The sequence below is a fragment of the Mus caroli genome, unplaced genomic scaffold (assembly GCF_978045245.1).
Source record: "Mus caroli unplaced genomic scaffold, Mus_caroli_1 scaffold_17, whole genome shotgun sequence".
Classification (NCBI taxonomy): domain Eukaryota; kingdom Metazoa; phylum Chordata; class Mammalia; order Rodentia; family Muridae; genus Mus; species Mus caroli.
This window is the reverse complement of record NW_028227272.1, coordinates 34,736,963-34,751,492: the sequence shown is the minus strand read 5'-3', so window position 1 is coordinate 34,751,492 and position 14,530 is coordinate 34,736,963.

The following is a 14,530-nucleotide window of genomic DNA, read 5'->3' as shown; positions in this document are numbered from 1 at the left end:
GGTGCATGATAGAAAGTGAAGACTATTGTAGAATGTTTTTTTTTTTTTTTTTTCTGCAGCACAAAAACTACAAAGCTCGTGAGTGTCATGGAGAGGCCATGGAATGAGCTAATCAAGGAGAGTGTGCACACTCCTCCACCTCACCTCTTGGGCCAGGGGGAGCCAGGCCCTGCGCAGAGCCTGTGTGCATGGCTGGAGGTTGCTGTTCATGCTGTTTTCTACTAGAAAGAATGTCTAACGACAACATCTTTGTCTAGGTGTATAAAAATAAAGAATGACTTAAGTCCTACGAAAAGCAATGACAATGTGGTTGGGAAACATATATCCAATGGGACTGTGCTCAGCTGTAAAGAAAAATGAAGTTGTGACATTTTTAAGAACTGCGAATCATTATGTTGAGCAAAATAAGCCAGACTCGGAAACACAGATGCTGCACACTTTCAGTCACATGTACAACCTAGATTTAAATTTGTGAACGAGTGTGTATAGGTCATGACAATAGGAAGAGGGGGCCAAAGGAGGAGGGTGGGGGAAGGTAAGGGGACTCCTGTGACATGAAAGCAGAAGAGAGGGGACAGGGTGAGGTGCCGAGGGCCATGCAGAAGGAATGACAAATGCTTAAGAACTCATGGAATGTGGCCCACAGGTTACCATGGCCACATGGGTGAGCCTTGGTGTGGCACAGCCCTGAGAACCACTTGTCCTGAGACTTCATGCTGTTATGGAGCTCTGTTCTGCTTGCTGCCCTCATTATATGAAAACTTTAAGGGGGCTTCTAGCCCCTCACTGGACAGTATCTCTGGCATTCACAATAATAGTGCTTGATCTCCTTCAGGCACTGCTGCTGGAGCAGATGAGTGATTCAGTCACCACCCCAGAGAAGAACTTAGTGACTCAGAGAGTCAGCAATGACCACCACCCTTAAGAAAACATCTGGAAAAATAAAATTGTTAGTGAAGCTAGGTTGAGACGTTTTTACTGCTGGCTCTGAAGTAGAAAATCGTAGGGAACAATATGAAGTTCAGAAAGGCACACTCTTAATAGATAAGCTAGGGACCTTTTTATGGTCAGGGACCAAGAACAATGGCAGCACTGGCTGACGCGACTCTCACTGAGGCTGGGCTGTGATGACTGATTTCTTACACCCATTTTTGCCCTCGGCTTCCTGATATGATCTATTAAGAGTTGCTGATGAATAGATATGCATTCTGAGGATTTAAGATAGATCTGAGTGATTTTTATAAAAAAGTTTAGACTTGCGATTCTTTTAAGATTCTTACAAGATTAAGGATTATATTTTTAAAGACAAATAATAAATAGTTACTCCCTTCTTTGTAACAGCAGATTGCTGCCTGCCAGTAAGAGAAACTGGCTGAGAAAACTACCTTGCTTTCTTACACTTTTTAAAATCTATTTAACAAGTTGCTTAGTTACGAATGTATGTGGGTTTGGGGGAATAATTTTGTTTTCTTTACCTGTATTACATAATGCTATTTCTTGTAGAGGTATTGGAGAACACACTGTTTTTTAATAATAATTTACTAGAAAAAAATAGAACATAATCACATTGTAATTGTATACTGCTTGAAAGATTTTGCTGGGATTTAAACGCTATGAAGGAAGAATAAAGGGTGAAGGGCTGGAACACTGTTCCTTCCATCAGTCGACTATGTGTATATATGTATATATGTAAAGCTTATCTGGGTGTATGTTGGAGCTTGTTCCATCCACCAACTGTGTGTGTGAAATTCTTAGAGCCTGCTTGCTGGAGCTTTGCCCTAACCATTCTATGTGTGAATGTGTCTGTCTATAGTTATGTATGTATGCATGTATATATGCACATATGTATATATGTATATATTTGTGTGTACAAAGTTATTGAACTCTGCCCTTTGCTTTATCCACTCAGTGGTGTGTGTGTGTGTGTGTGTGTGTGTGTGTGTGTGTGTGTGTGTGAATTTTCTCTTTCCTTCTCTTTTTCGCCGGCCCCAAGAAGTTAAAAGAGTTCATAGTTTTCCTGTTGGCTACAGGGAGTGCCAGTCATAGTAAATTAAGCTTTGTTCTCTCAGAGAAAAGTCAGCCGAATCACTTTTCTAAGCACTGGCTTCCATTGGCAGTAGCCCCTGTAGGCATTTGAATCCACCACTGTCAGCGGCTCTAAGCACTGACCCCCAACGACTGTCTGCCTCAGTTTACCCACCACATGGATGTCGAAGCCGGTCGTTGGCAGTGGGGGAGGTGGATGTGTCCTTATAAAATGCTATAATGAAACCCATCACTTTATACAAATGCTAAGTTACAAATCAGTCTTTAGAACCCCCATTTAGATCTAAGCGTGTGTGGCTGGGTTTTAGGTGTTGATAGAGAAAGTTCGTTAGGAGTTGAGTTTTGAAACAGAAGAAATACGGATCATTTTGATATCGCCCTACTCCATGAGAAAGCATAGATGTCCTGCTATGATGTCTTCCATAGCCCCGCATTAGGGACTCTGCAGACATGACCTCACTTTTCTCTCCAAAGCTCTGTCCATAGATGAGGAGTCAGAGGCTGCTGGATGGTCCCATTGTTTGTCAGCTGCCAGTGATTTTAAACTGCAGGGGGATTGAGAAAATAACAATATTCCAAACTCTACATCTCTACATGTTTGTCCCCGATTCTGGTATATTCCACGGTCTTCATACCAAGTCAGAGGGTTGCCCATGGCAGTTTGCCGATCCAAGAAGACGCCATTTATAGACTTCCCCTCACTGAAAGGGTTCCCTGAACACAAGCCTTGCCTAGGTCAATCCTAAACTAAGAGAGGTTAAGAGCAGATGACAGCTCACAGACCAAGTGAGGACTCTGCGGGTAGCATGCAGCCTGCTTAGCCACAGCCTCAAGTGGGTGGGCAGCCCAGAAGGCTGAGGTAGACACGCCTGGCTGAGAAGCACATGAAAAGTGCTTTTAAAAAAGTATCTGTATTTTTCTGTTTTTGAAAAAAAAATAAACTGTAAGGACAAGTAGAGGATTTGGTTAAATAAATAAATTATAATTATTTTCATATATTTCCATATATGTATATTTAAACACAATTATTTTATTTCATTTAATTGTTATTTTTACTGTTTTGAGGATGGAACCCAGGGCTTGGGACATGTGAGAAAACCATTTTACCATGGCGAAATCCCTCAATCTTGGTTGTGATTTTCTAAGACATCTTTTAAAGTGCCATTTTTTAAAACATTTTTCAAAAAGTCTTAAAAAAAAACATTGAAAGAGAAAAATATGATTGCCCACAAGACAAAAATAAAATATTTTTAAATACTTTAATTTTTCATTTTGTTTAAAAATTTTCCTATAATGAAACGCATCACTTTAGGAATATGAATAAAATATTAGCAATATCTTCAAAATAAACCCACGTGACTTCATTTTATTTTTTAGTTCTCATTTGATTTGAATAATGAAGATGTGTACAGAAATAAAAGAAGTTACAGATATTTACAATCCATGTCGGGAACTCAGGCATCATTTGGTAGGAAACTTGAATAAGTCAATAAGACCGACCAACAGTTAACACCCTCCGCCACAGACACATAAGACAAACTTCTCATTGGCTCTCCACCCCTCTGCTTAATCAGGTGGAATAAAACACCAAGGTCTGTTCACCTGAAACCCAAGCACACCCCTAAGAGCAAATAGCTCTCTAGTCATGCTTCTTCCAGCTAGACCTCAGGAGCTTTAATGCATACTCTGTTCTATTGTTGTGAAGGGACACCATGACCACGACGACTTTTATAAAGGAAACGGGTTTTATTTGGTTGGTTTTGGTTTGGTTTGGTTTGGGTTTTTCTGTTTGTTTGTTTGTTTTTTGTTTTGTTTGTTTTGTTTTTTTGTTTTTTATTTTGTTTGTTTGTTTGGTTGGTTTTTTGTTTTTGGTTTTGGTTTTTTGAGACAGGGTTTCTCTGTATAGCCCTGGCTATCCTGGAACTCACTTTGTAGACCAGGCTGGCTTGGAACTCAGAGATCTGCCTGCCTCTGCCTCCCGAGTGCTGGGATTAAAGGCGTGCGCCACCACACCTGGCTCAAGGGCTGGTTGACAGTTTCAGAGGTTTGGTCTATTATCATCATGGTGGTGTCATGGTTTGGATATGCTTGGCCCAGGAAGTGGCAGTATTTGGAGGTGTGACCCTGTTGGAATAGGGTGTAACTGTGGGTGTGGGCTTTAAGACCCTCATCCTATGGGCTAGAGAGATGGCTCAGCAGTTAAGAGCACTGATTGCTCTTCCGAAAGTCCTGAGTTCAAATCCCAGCAACCACATGGTGGCTCACAACTATCTGATCAACCATGAGATGTGATGCCTTCTTCTGGGGTGTCTGAAAACAGATACAATGTACTTACATACATACAATAAATAAAGAATTCTTTGGGCCAGAGCGAGCGGGACCAGGGAGAGAGAGGAAAAAAAAAAAAAGACCCTCATACTAGCTGCCTGGATTCTGCTACGAACCTTCAGATGAAGATGTAGAACTCTCAGCTCTGCCTGCATCATGCCTGCCTAGATGCTGCTCTGCTCCCACTTTGATGATGATGATGGACTGAACCTCTGAACCTGTAAGCCAACCCAATTAAATATTGTCCTTTATAAGACTTGCTTTGGTCATGGTGTCTGTTCACAGCAGTAAAACCCTAACTAAGACAGGTGGGAAGCATGGTGGCATTCAGGGAGACATGGTGCTGGAGAGGAGCTGCCAGTTCTACATCTGGATCAGTGAGCAGCAAGAAAAGAGAGCCACTGGGCCTGGCTTGGACATTTGAAACCCCAAAGCTCAAGCCCAGTGACACACTTCCTCCAACAAGGTCATACCTACTCCAACAAGGCCATACCTCCTAATGCCACTCCCTAGTAAGCACTCAAATATGTCTGTGGGGTCTATTATTCAATATATATTATATACATTATATATACACATTATATAAATTATATTAGTATATGTGGTAACATCTACTAATATTTTTAATTAGCCTTCTTCTTAGTCATTATGATAATAATATGTAATAATTTATTAATTTGAGGGAGGTTACATTTATTTCTTTATTTAGTATATGTGGTTCACTCCTTCTAACATGTGGGCTACAGGGCTCAGAATCAGGCCATCAGGCTTGGTAGCAAGTACCTTTACACACTGCCTGGCCTGATTTTTGTTTTCTGAGGAAGGATATCATTTAGCCCAGGCTGGCCTTGTACTTACTACAGAGGATGGTGGTGAACTCTTGATTCTTTGGCCTCCACCACATAATGGGTTACAGAAAATTGCCACTGCATCCAAGTCCCCTTTATTCTAGTTAACAAAGCCAAACACTGTATACATGATAGTCCCTCAACTGTGATACGTTTAGAAAGCCAGAGTTATTCTAGGAGAACCCTTGAGCTTACTTGGCCAAAGAACTGTTTCCTAAGACTATTAAGCAAGTTGAGCTATACCATATTCAGCCACAGTATATACCCAGCACCCTCAGAGGGAGAGTGGTTTCTTTCTGGCTGACACTAAATGGAAGTGCTGGTGTGTTAGTAAGGGTTTTACTGCTGTGAACAGACACCATGACCAAGGCAACTCTAATAAGAACAACCAACAGTTAATTTGCGCTGGCTTACAGGTTCAGAGATTCAGTACATTATTATCTAGGTGGGAGCATGGCAGCATCCAGGCAGGCATGGTGCAGGAGGAGCTGAGAGTTCTGCATCTTCATCTGAAGGCTGCTAGCAGAACACTGGCTTCCAGGAAGCTAGGATGAGGGTCTTAAAGCCCACATCCACAGAGACACACCTACTCCAACAGGGCCACACCTTCTAATAGTGACACTCCCTGGGCCAAGCATATACAAACCATTACAGCTGATCTTTAGAATCTGATATCCAGTAGAGAGAGAGAGAGAGAGAGAGAGAGAGAGAGAGAGAGAGAGAGAGAGAGAGAGAGAGAGTGTGTGTGTGTGTGCATCTAAGTACCTACATCCATCCTTGTTTATACACATGTAGTGAGTGTGTATAAACTCACTGGTATAAACACCAGCTGGTCCTGTGCAATTACTGTCCATCTCATTCATTTGAAACAGAGTCTCTTACTAAACCTGAGCTAGTCCCAGCAATCCTCCTGTCTCTACCCACACAGAGCTGGGGTTACAGTGAAGTAAAGCTAAGGTCAATCAATGTCTCTTAAGTGTTGTGTTTTTGTCATTCTTTTATTTTACTTGATTATATTCTCCCCTCTATCAGTGGCATCCTATGCCCTCTGTGCTATTTGTGCTGACTAAGATATAAGGGCACTCAGGTGCACTTGAGTGGACAAATACCCTAGAAACCTTTTCATTAAGCACCCAAATGGAGACATTATTTTTTCCCAAGTACGCATCTTATTTCTATTGTCTTACTTGGAATTACAGACAATTTATTATTGCTTCCCTCACCCCCGCCTTCTGTTTAAGAACAGGTTTTGTTTCATGGTAGGCATTCTCCCTAGAATGCAGCCAGGGATGCAGAGGACATGAGAGGCCCTAATGCAGGTTGTATTAGAGAGAAATTCATGTGGACCTGCAAGAGGAGGCAGCTTGGCTGGAGAAAACCCCAGGGCAGACTTGTGGGAACAGAGGTGGTCAGGGTGGGTGTCAGATGAGATCGTTCCCAATGTTATAGAAATAAGAGCCAAGGGGCAGGAGCTGAAGAAGTAGCTCAGAGGTTAAGAGCACTGGTTGCTCTTCCAGAGGACCCAAGTTCAATTCCCAGCACCCGCATGATAGCTCACAACTGCTTATAACTCAGTTCCAGGGAATTTAATGGCCTTTTCTGGCCTATGTAAGCACCGAGCATGTGCATGGTACACATGCACAGACACACATGCAGGCTGAAACACCCATACACATAAAATAACACAAGGAACTCGAGGGAAAAAGAGATTTATCCTTGAAATGTGGAGGCATTTGTTCTGTGATGATTGCCCCCTTCTGTATTCACATCAAATTCTACATTGCCTAGATGCCGCTTGAGACGTAGATTCTGAATTGTGCTCAGAAAGCAGTACTGACAGGAGGGGAGTACTGCTAGGAGTGTATTGGAGAAAGGGGTGGAGGTGGAGGCAGAAATGGAATAGGGGTGCAGAAGCATTAGTTTCGTACTCTCACCTTGAGGCGAGGGAGGGCTCCTCACCCATTCACCACTGCTGAGATGCACTACACACTGTGCTGCTGTTGAGATGTTTGATGTCGTCCCAGTCTCCAAAAAGCCTACATTCTGATGGAGGCTGGTGTGTGTGTGTGTGTGTGTGTGTGTGTGTGTGTGTGTGTATTAACTAAATAACCAAAAATGTCCAAATTGGGGTAATAATTACTATTATGGGGATTGGTCTACAATGCTATGAAAGGTCAGACTGCGACTTGACCTTGTTGGTTGGTTAAGGGACCTCAGAACGGAGTTATGAAGGAAGGGCAGAAGTATGTTATAGAATGTAGGGTTTGAGGCAGAGTGAAGAATCAGAGCAAACAGTTAAAGAAAAATAAGCCAAAGGGCCTGTGGAATGAGTTAGCCGAAGAAAGGCTGGTGAGGATGGAGTAGACAGTGCTGAGAAGTGTGGAGTTAAGTGCAGTGAAGAAGTAGGCAGCAGACTGAACTGAGAGCCATAAATCATAGAAGGGTTTAATTAGAGGCGACAGGATCATGTATATTTAAAAAGGTCACCCTGGCTGAAGCATGGAAAAGAATCAGGGGATATGGCCAATAGATGTATGTGAACATACCAGCTGGGAGACTGTCCCCAAGCAAAGTAGATACTAGGCAATTCTTTATCTCCAAAAAGAAAGCAGGACATAGCCTGAGCTAAGAGGATTAACCTTATTGTATGTTAAGTCGATGACTTGCAAGAAAATGTCATCTTTGGTTGTGTAGGAAAAGCAGTGTTCCTTTCAAGCACAAATATGTGCTCATGTAAGTGACTTTAGTAATAAGAACAGATACATGCTAACACCGAGAAGAGAGGCTGTCTGTGGGAAAAAAGGAATGCAGGATGTAATATTCATAAGCTCTGGGATATGTCTACATGACAGATGTGCTTCCAAGTGTGCTGTATATTTTCGGCAGAAACCTCCTCCCATCCCTGTTGGTTTGTATACAGCACACTAAATGGATAGAGCTAGCAAGCCATTATGTACGAGTTTCTTTTTCTTGTGACAAAAGCAACCTACAGAAACATGCATATTAAAATATTCCATCACCTCTGGTTCACCCCAGGCATGTTAATTTTGCTCAAGGAAAAATTAACAAGCCGCCATTGCATGGAGAGGTTATAATAAAAGTCCATATTGGAAATAGATCTAGTAAACAAAAAACGAATCCAGATGTGAGAGGGCTGAAGAACACAGCACTCAGTCTAACCTTGAAATCAATGAACATAGATGCATATGTGTTCTTTAAAATTCACATGGAACTAATTATTATTGAAATGGAACATATCCGTGACTCCTCAATAACTCATTGAACAGACTATGATTCACACATTTTCTGTCTGTAAATTCTACAGCAAGGCTCTGTCTCAAAAACATGCAGCCAGTCAAAACCCCAACCACCGCCATAACAAAAACAAGCTGAACCAAATCAGACTGAACAAAAGCTAACCACGTATCACTGAGTCTCAGCAAATGTTAAAGGATGGAGTTCTTTAACAGCAATGCAATTAAACTAGAAATTAACAACAAAACCTAATTAGAAGAAAACGTATTTTGAAAAGTAAATAGTGCATATCTGGAGGCCAGTGAGATGCCTCTGTGGGTAAAGGCTCTGGCTGTACATTCTGGTAACCTAAGTTCAATCCTGGGTCCCACGTGGTCAAAGGAGAGACCTGACTCCTGCAAGTTGTCCTCTATCTTTCGCACATCCTTCTGTAACTCTACTTCCAGTGACTCTCATGCTCTCTTCTTGAGGGTACCAGGCATGCAAGTGGTGCAGAGATATACATGTAGGCAAAACTCACACACATATATTAAAAAAAATAGGTGAAAGGAGAATTACTGATAAGGCACAATGAAAACAGAATCCCAATCAAAATCCCAGTATTTGTGTTGTAGGTATTAATAAACTGATTTTTAAGCTCATTTGGAGAGGTTAGGAACAAACTCAGAATACCCACTCTATCATCAGAAGGGAAGAAAGATGACTGATGGTTTCAGCCTTCAAAACTGCATGGTATTGATAGACAGACAGGCCAGTGGGAGATCAATGGAGCAAGATAGGAAGCTCAGGAGCAGCCCTGTATAAATAAAGCCAACTGACCTTTGACAAAGGTGCAAATACAATGTTCAATGGAGCAGGGATGATCTTTTCAACAAAAAGCACAGAAACAGCTAAACATCTTTAAGCAAAGCACAAATCTCCAAAGAGACCACACATCTTTCACAAAAGCACATTGGAAATGAATCTATGTTTAAAACTCAGAGCTGAGCTAGGCATGATGGCACACACCTTTAATCCCAGCATTTCAGAGACAGAGGCAGAGACAGGTGGATCTCTGTGAATTCCAAGCCAGTCTGGCCTATATAGCCAGTTATAGGAGAGTATGGTGACACAGAGACCCTGTCTCAAAAATCAATCAACAAACACACACAAAACTATTAAGTGCTAGAAGATATGTGTAGGAAAAAGATAAAATGCCCTTGGGTATGCAATGGCTGTTTTCATACAATATCAGATATTACATACATATCAGATATTACACTTGAAAGAAGGAACTGATGAGATAGATTCCATTTAACACAAATTTCTGCTCTCAAAAAGACTATTCCAATAGAATAAAAAGACAACCCCAGGGCTGTGAGAAAAAAATATTTGAAAAAGGTATGTCTGTTATTAGAATATACAAACTTATTAAAACTCTGCCAGAAAGATCTCAGTCTGGTTGAAAATGGGCCCTAGAAAGGGGAAGTTAGTGGGATGGTGGGAGTCATGTATGCTCGTGTCATATTGCATGAAAATAGCTTTGCATGACTTAGTATGATATATAAAAAATAAAATCTAAAACTGAGCCCAAAGCCTTAACATATATCTCATTAGAGAAGACACCCAGGTGGGGAAAAAAATGAGTAGATGAGAACCTGCTCCACCCCATGCCACCAGGAAAGTGCAAGTGAAAACAATGTACTGCCCCCCCTCCCCCCCACACACACTTACACAGGAGACTGACAATGCTTAACACCAACAAGGGCTTGGCACCATGGGAGAGAACACTGATGGCTGATGGGAAACTGACGTGGTCCAGACACATTGAAAGACAGCTTGACAGCATCTTACAAAACTAAGCATATATATATATATATATATATATATATATATATATATATATGTATATATACATATATATATATTCAACTCATTTTATGTAAATATACTCAAAAGTAGCAAGAACCAAATAAGACAAAGCTATATATAACTCTATAATATATATTAAATATATAAGATATAAAATATATTATATAATACATTACATATTATATATAATATATTGCATATGAAATATATTATATAATATATTGCATATTATATATTATATATAAAATATATATTATATTACACATTATATATTATATTATATCATATTATATTATACATATAATATATATTCTATAATATATATTATATATATAATATATAAAACTCTATAATATAGAGTCAACTCATCTGTGAACGTGAATGGTAAAGTTAAAAGTAAAATGTTAATTTAATTTATACATATATCAAGAAACACACAGAATGCCCCATGGAGTGAGCTTAACTCTGGAATAAAAAGAAAGTTTCACCTTGGAACTGAAGGACCCCCGAAGAGAGACCCTCACTCAAGTCTCGGGAATAGCACACACCCAGTGAGACACTGAAACCGAACTTGCTGTAATCACACGAGGAAGTTTATTAACAGCGAGAAGACAGGACAAGAGCTCAAACCAGCATGCTGAGGCCGAGACTCATACACCACGCAGGGGTAGAGGAGTTCGACCCTGACCCTATTTTTCAGCAGGCTTATAAAGGCAAAAACCACAAACCAGGGGGAGGATCGGGGAGGAAATAGGGGAAGTCTGGGGGACATTGAAACATTCTGCGGTTGTTTTTCTCAAAAGTTCCGGGTAATTAGGCCATCTGGCAGGGGGCCGGGGCCCATGTTCTCAGGGCAGTCAGTATTTTTCTACACTTCAGAACAACCAAAAGGATTTTTTTCTGTCTTTTTTTTTTAACAGACTAATATAGAGAAAACAGATGATAATGTATCAAAAATATACAAATAGCAAATAACCAACTATATGTTCATTAATGATTTAAAAGGCCATTTTGGCAAGAAATACAAAAGAAATTTCTTAACTCGACAATGGGCTCTGTAAAACCCTACTGGAGAAAATAACATTTAATGATGAAACACCCAAGGACCCTATTAGATCTGGGAACGAGATGGGAGACGATTTCTGCTACTTCACAGCATTACACCGGAAGACATGGCTGATGCAACAGATGAGAGAAGAAAAAAAGTACTGTTTTGGGAATAAAAAGACAATGCTTCCACATGCATAAGGAATGAATGACTTATGTAAAAACTCAGAACAAGGCATAGAATGTGGGAAGCCACAATCGCCATTACAAGATGGCACTGGTTTCAGTAAGCCGACGTCCATGAATATGGGTAAACAACCAATGTGCGCATGTGCCATAGAGTTTTTTGCCGAGTCACTGCCTGGCCCGAGGCATATTAATGAGGTACTGGTAGCATAACCAATCAGGTATGGACACGTCACTCCTAGGCCTATATAAGCAGCGCCATTTCTGGGGCTTGGGGTCTTTCACCTACACAGTCCATGCTCTCCCAATAAATGTGTTGCAGAAGGATCCTGTTGTGGCGTCTTACTTGCTGGCGAGTGGGCGTCTACAATAGAAAAAGGAGTAGGACTTTTTAAAACTGTTATACTGGAACAGCATATGAATTAGTAATATTTCTTCATTCTAGTAAGAAACAGTGAGATAGAAACAAAAGCATTCGTAATAAAATACAACATGGACTGGAGAGATGGCTCAGCTGTTAAGAGCACTGGCTACACTTCTAGAGGTCCTGAGTTCAATTCCCAGGAACCACAGGTTGGGTCACAATCATCTGTAATGGGATCCAATGCCCTCTTCTGGTGTGTCTGAAGACAGGTAAAGTGTATGCACATACACAAAATAAATAAATAAATATTTTTTAAAACCCTACAATGTAACAGGAATGACTCTAATAACAGAGGTGACAGGAGCTGTCACAAGGCAGCATTTAAAGAACATCATGGTGACACGGGACATAAATGAGGAGGGGTGGGAAGATACTCTGTAGGAATGGATTCATGAAGCTCACTTTCTTTTTGTAGAACTTGGCAACTCATCTCTAAAATCCATCCAAAAGAGAAGAAAAACAAAAGCAGATGAAACAGTCTTGGACAATGATACAAGAGTAGCAGCTCTTAGGGAGGAAACAGCCCCAGGGCCTGTAAAGGTGATATCTGGAGAAATAATAAAGTTGTCCTAGTATGGTTTCTGAGTGTTCATCACAGTTTCTGAACACAAAAAAGGGAACAGCATCACTTGCTAAAACATAAGTGAATTTTAATTTTTTCCAGGTCTGGATTCCAAATCTTGGAAGATACGAAGGAGGGAATTTTCAGGTCTCTCTGAAATCTAGTGTTCAAGATAAAATGGGCATTTTATACTCATCTCTTTGTGCCCCAAGCACACAAGATTTTATAAGAACCCTTCTAGGAAACTGGGGTGAATTCTGCCTCCTAAGTTCCTCTACCACAGCAATTTTGAATCTCCAAAAGCAGGAGCTTAGAAACGTGTGTGTGTGTGTGTGTGTGTGTGTGTAAAAGTGGCCACAGAGGCCCATGAGAATCGCTAAACAACACAGACTATGGCTATTGCTCTTGGTGCTTATGATAACTAGATGGCAAGACCCCACAGCACATACTTTGGTTGTAGGACATAGAGCAGTCGAGCTAGACCTGGGCCAGAAGCTTTTCACGGTGCTATATCAATAGTCTTACCCAGCTATGGACCTTGTGTGCTACAATACTGGACTATTTGGAAATATATGCCCACTGGCACACTACGGGATCAACTGTTACAAACTTGAGGTGTGGTATTGTAAACCTAGTCAAAAGGTTGTGACTTGGCGAGTCATGTGTCCTACTGAGGAAGCTACCACTGTTGTTAGTAAACGGACCTGCTGTGCTAGGCAACATGCCTTTGCAATTCATTCTTTGTGTTCATGCCCATAGAGCAGTGCTGTGCTCAGTGTTGGCTGGAGAGGCTTCTTCTTCTCTTTCTCCTCCTCCCCCTCCTCCTTCTTTTTCTTCTCCTCCTCTTCTCTTCTTCCTTCTCCTCTTTCTTTCTCTCCCCTAACCCCCAGTGGCAGAAACATGTAAATCATCAAAGGGCTGATAACTAGTGACTGTCAAATGCTCATCACTAAATGGGACATCTAAATCACTCCCTTAAAGGTTCAGGGAACATCTCAGAGGAGAGAGTGGAAAGAAGGTAAGAGCTAGAGAAAGGTCTGGAGGTGTTGTGGAGCACCGTCTTCTGGGAATAAAAGAGCAATTGCTCTCATGAGTTGGCAGAAGCCGTGATTACCAGCACAAGGCTTGTACAAGATTGGGTCCTTCAGCATTCTAGTATGGTATGGAGAAAGACTCCTCAAGCCCTCGCTCTTCCTAGGGATTTATAGGTGGTCAACTATTGCTGGGGGAGGAGTCAACTCATGAGGCCCCATTTTTCTCAGATGAGCTAATGGCTGCTCATTTTCTGAGCATTCCATTCTGAAAATGGAAGACATTTTCTCCAATGATGTGGCTACTGGTTGTCCATGCTTTTCTAAATAACTCCTCACCCATACTCCTGTATGTAACTCTAATTAGACTCTCTGGACCACCAGTTAAAAAGGACATGAGAGCAGGGGGAGGAGGAGCTGGGAAAAGGGCGGGAATCAGTGGGAGCAGAGGGGCACAAGAGAGTAACAGTGGATGAATACGATCAACATACATTAGACATGTGGATGAGAATGCCCCAGTGAAACCCATTATCATGGAAACTGACAGTGAGAAACTGAAAAGGCATCCCATCATTACTCCAGTGGGAATAATCGGTATTTGAGGACTTGAAATACATAAAACAGAATAGCATGTGATACACAGTAAGCACTCAGTGAATTGTATGTCCCTGCAAAACAAAGCAAAATCCCAGGCCTTTAACAGTCATCTTGAGTCATGGTTATGAGAACTCAAAAGAACAGGAATAACCCCTTAAACTCATGCAAATATTTCACTTTAATAATGCTTCTCTTTCACAAATACATCCCTTTTCAACTTTGTAAATGGGCTTATACTCACATACTCCCTGACTTTCTTTATTCTTTTGACCTTCTCTTCCCATATCAATGTCTTAAAAGGGTTTTTTTTTATCTTATTTATTATTAGAAATTTACATCCTGAACCTGCATCTTT